The sequence below is a fragment of the Phasianus colchicus genome, chromosome 1 (genome assembly GCF_987193195.1).
Source record: "Phasianus colchicus chromosome 1, bPhaCol1.hap1.1, whole genome shotgun sequence".
Classification (NCBI taxonomy): domain Eukaryota; kingdom Metazoa; phylum Chordata; class Aves; order Galliformes; family Phasianidae; genus Phasianus; species Phasianus colchicus.
In genome coordinates, this window is record NC_143436.1 from 72,419,982 (window position 1) to 72,424,750 (window position 4,769).

Sequence of the window (4,769 nt, forward strand, 5' to 3'; positions counted from 1 at the left end):
AGGAAATTGTGCAACTGTGTCTCAAATCCCTTGCAACCTTCCTGCACGCCGCCCCGCTGCCAGCGCCCCTCTCTCCCACCTGGGTGAGGGGCTCTGTCCTGCTGCTGCTGCCGCCGTCCGCGCTCCACCGCGGCGCCCCAAGGCCTGCTGCTCGGGACGGGATCCCGCGGTCCTCCCCGATCGCGGCCTGGAGATCCCACGCTGCTTTGGGACTACTAAGAACTGGGAGCCATTGCTGCGCTGCGCAACTCGGCTTCACGAGGGGCAGCGCCTTATTAGCGAATGTCTTGTAACCTGTGCTTGTCACAATAATAAGTGTAATAAGTAATGCATTGTAGTTTATCCTATTGAACCCCATTTGTTATAAATGATGTTAATGAAACTGGGAAATTGGCTGGAAGTGCCATTCACACTGCAAGCGGCATTAATAGCTGAGGGTGTTGGCGGCCTCAGCAGGCCACAGCATGGGAGGGTGACCACTGGCCCGGCCTGGGGTTTCCCTTGGCACCGTGAGGTCTGGGGAGTCTTTGTCTAGGATGTATTGTTGCATTAAAAGGAACATGGCTGGCAGGTCAAGGGAAGTGATCCTCCCTCTCTACTCAGCCCTGATCAGGCCTCATTTGGAGTACTGTGTCCAGTTATAGGCTTTCATAGAAAAGACAGCGATCTCCTGGAGAGAGTCCAGCAGAGGGCTGCAAAAATGATAAAGGACCTGGAACATCTCCCCTCTGAGGAAAGGCCGAGCAACCTGGGTCTGTTCAGCCTTGAGAAAAAAAGACTGAGAGGGGATCTTACTACTGTTTACAAATATCTTAAGTCTGAGAGACAAAGGGACATGGCCAACGTCTTTTCAGGGTCTGTGGGGTCAGGACAAGAGGAAACGGTCATAAACTGGAGCAGAGGAAGTTCTGCACCAATATGCAAAGGAGCTTCTTAACAGCAAGGGTGAGGGAGCACTGGAACAGGCTGCCCAGGGAGGTTGTGGAGTCTCCTTCTCTGGAGATACTTGAGACTCACCTGGACGCCTGCCTGTGCAGCCTGCTGTAGGGGGCCTGCTTTGAAGGGAGGTTGCACTCGGTGATCTCTAGAGGTCCCTTCCAACCCCTCCAGTTCTGTGATTCTGTGATGTGAAAGGCTGTCCCTCTCATGCATGCAGGGCTCGAAGAGAAAAAGTCATCTGAAATTAGTTGCAGCTGCTAAAATGAACGTTGCTGGTCACCAAATTTCAGCAAGGAATGAGCAACTGACTAAGTAATTGCAAACTGCAGTCTCAGGAGACTGCCTCATTCCTTCTTCAGACGCAGTGCTGTGAGCTGGGCTTCACAGCCCACAGGCACCGTGGTGGCCTGGTGTTGTGATCTCTGTGAGCTCAGGGCTGAGCTGATCAGAGAGCATCACCTCTGGGACTCCCCGAGCCCAACGCAAGGGCTAGCAGAAACAAGTCAGGTAACATTTCACCTACCCAGCCAAGAAAACGCACTTCCTGAATGACTTACATGCAGGAAACCTTCCAGAGAGCGCTGAATGACCTCCAGGTGTCCCTAGAGACTGCTTTGTGACAGCAGCACGTGCTCCTGCACCATTAATCACACTCTGCCAGCAGTGACAGAAATACCGGCATGCTGACTGAAATTCTCTGCTAACTGTGACTTGATTTCTCTCCCTCTTGGCTTTTTCTTATTTTTGTCCGCCATTTGCATCTGGTATAACAGAACTTTTGGGAAGAAGCCAGCGTACAAGAAGGTAAGGCCACTACAGAGCAGCTTGAGCTGAAGTCTTCCTCGGGCCTCTAACTCCCTTCCTAACTGACACGTAAAACAGAATTTGGCTAAATTAACTTTCCAAGTTAGTTAAACAGTTATGAAAATATATACAGATATAAACCATGTACATAGATCTCATACATCGTTAATGTAATTAAAGCCTGTCCTCTACTGATTGAATATAAGAAATAACTTCATTATTTTTTTAACCAGGGTTGCCATAGCTCTGTGTTAACAGCAATATCCCCAATTCGTGGCAAGTTCCTAAGTCAGAGTAAGCTAGAATGAAAAATGTAACTTATGTCACTTAACCCCCTATGGCCCACTCTGTGACACTGATGAATCTCTCTGATCTAAGGCCTGAAGAAAGGCTCGTGACCAAAAGATTATTTTTAACTACATCTTTGGTCTTGAAAAAGACATTGCGTCTTCTTACAAACTTCATCTCCATAAAGAACCAGGTATAAATTACTTACACAACCATGTCTAAATTTCATTTGCAAACAGGCATCTGTGAGAGCTGCTGTGAGGTGTGCCCTGAAATGAGAGTGTAGGAAAGCACAGGCAAGACATGTATAAGTGTCAAGAGCTTCATGTGCCTTTGTTGGACTTGTTCTAGGATATCCATGTCTTTTTCACTGTAGGACCCAGAACTGGACACAGCGCTCCAAGTGTGGCCTCACCAGGGCTGAGTAGAAGGGAAGGATCACCTCCTTCAACCTGCTGCTGATAGTTTACCCAATGCAGCTCACGATGCTAGTAGCCTATTTTGTGGTCAGGGCACGCTGCTGACTCACGTTCAACGTGGTGTCCACCAGGACCCTGAAGTCCTTTTTTTCCAGCTTGGTGGCCTCTAGCATGTGGTGGTACATGGAGTTGTTCCTCTCCAGACCAGATGCAGGACTAAATACTTGTTGAGTTTCATGAGGTTCCTTTGGAGAGCTTCCTCACCCAGATCCCTCTGGATGGCAACCTTCTGATTAAAGTTGAGACTTTCTGATCAATTCTGTGGTCATGTGTTTGTCTCCCGCCGAGCTCCAACAGGAACAGGCACAATTGAAGATAAGTGCTGTAACGAGGTGACTAACGATGTCCATTTTGAAAGTGACTGCCTTGAATTTAAATCCTCATAGTTTTTTTTCAACTTCTAAAGGCTTATGCTACCTGGTGTCTCTGATCTGGACAAGTATAAAGTGCTTCTCTCTCATCTCACCATCATTCATTGTTTCCTTATCCAGTTTAATCTCAGAATAAAATTCCTAGGTAAGCCATATAATGTTTTTGCAGTGTTTTGGAAGAAATGTTCTCATAGCCAAGTAAAAAGAAAGGGTGTTTAGGATTCAAAAGAAAAAATCTTTCATAAAAACAGGAGGTTGCCAATCCTGAAAGCCAATCCAGTGAAGACTCATAGCCATAAGACACACTAATAGTGCAACAAAAAATGATGATACTGCAGTTACAGCTGTCACTTAATGCCCATGAGAGATGGGCGCACTACCAGCAAGAAGCTGTGAGTGGTCTCTTGCCAAAGCGTTCCCACTCATTTGTAAGATTTCCAGATAGAAAGGGTGGACTTCTGTTTGTGACTTTTTTATTCAGACTACAAGATAAAAGTTAATCTTGGGAGTCCTTAAGTAAGGCTATTATAAAACCTCGCAGAGTTCTGGTGACCATGGAATGTCGGACAAGTAGAACATTCGTGTACGGACAATACAGGTGTTTCTTATACTTGAAGTACCCTGTGGGATGTGCTGGACCTCCCTGTCATGATGTGGAAAAGATCAGAGCCCATTGAAGAGCAGGGCACAGTGGAAGACATCACTCATGCAAATCCTTGATAAACAGGCACGAGCAGCAGACTGGTGACTCCCTGGAATTAGTGGATTTCAGTGTTGCCTGTGTCTAAGCTTGTGTGTCTCTGCCTGGGTGTTGCTTAGGGAACGCTCTGGTTAGAGAGGAATGGAAAATAAATGTGTTCTTTTGTTTTTACTATGGGTCTGTGATTGTTCCTGCTGCCTACCTGTGTTGACCTGCCTGGGCAGGCAGGCAGTGTCCAGCACATCAGACGATGATAGCGGTGGCAAAGGCTGCCCTAGTTGTAAAAGCTAAGCAGCATGGCTATCTAGTGCAATTGTGAAAATAAAAGCGAGGAGTCTTTGGAGAAAGGAAGAGAGAAAGTCACCAGCAAAGTTCCCAGCATAGCTCGTAGTTTTGCACTGATGCCAGGAACTTGCCCAAATACCATGGGGAATGGGAGAAAGCCAGGAAGGTGGCAGCAAGCAAGGCCCAGTGGTTTTTGTCCTAAGGAGCTTCTTACTCTTAGGGAATTCCTCCACCAGAGTGCTTTCTTTTCTTGGGGAATTCCTCTCCAAAGTACTTAGGTGGGTGGAGACCTTTTGTCCCCTGCTTCTCAGTTGCTTTTTTTCCTTCTTCTTTTCTCTCTGTTAAGGGGATGCTCCTGGCCCTCCAGGTAAGCCAGCAGGGAATGGTGCCTTTGTTGTCATGCACAAGCATTGCTGCCTTTTGCAGAGGTCAGCTCATTCAAGCCACACCCCCAACAAGGGCTGCTCCTCCCCCTTCTGCTTATCTCTACAATCATGAGCACAAGTACTGTGGCACAGTGCCACCCACCACTTGCCCCCCTTAGATAATTCCCAGTGCTCAGGTAGAGTCTTATCACCAAAAAAGGCCTCACAAAGGAAGCGTTGAGCTAGGGGGAATAGAGAGAGGGGCTTAGAAAATCATCTTTCACAGACTGTACCCACATGTTTTTTTTCTTGCTTTGCCATTCCAATTCCCTGCCCATCCTGCTGTATAGGCAGTGAGCAACCAACTGCCTGGGGGCTTACCTTCCCAGCTGGGTCAGCAGTCTGCACCCCTGCAACATGGAGCGCTGAAATGGGTGCAAAATATCCTCAGCAGAATTTGTCTCAGCTGAGAAAATCTCAGTACAGTCAGTAACAAAAGTGTAAATCTTACAAAATCAATGAAAAAACAAATAGAAAA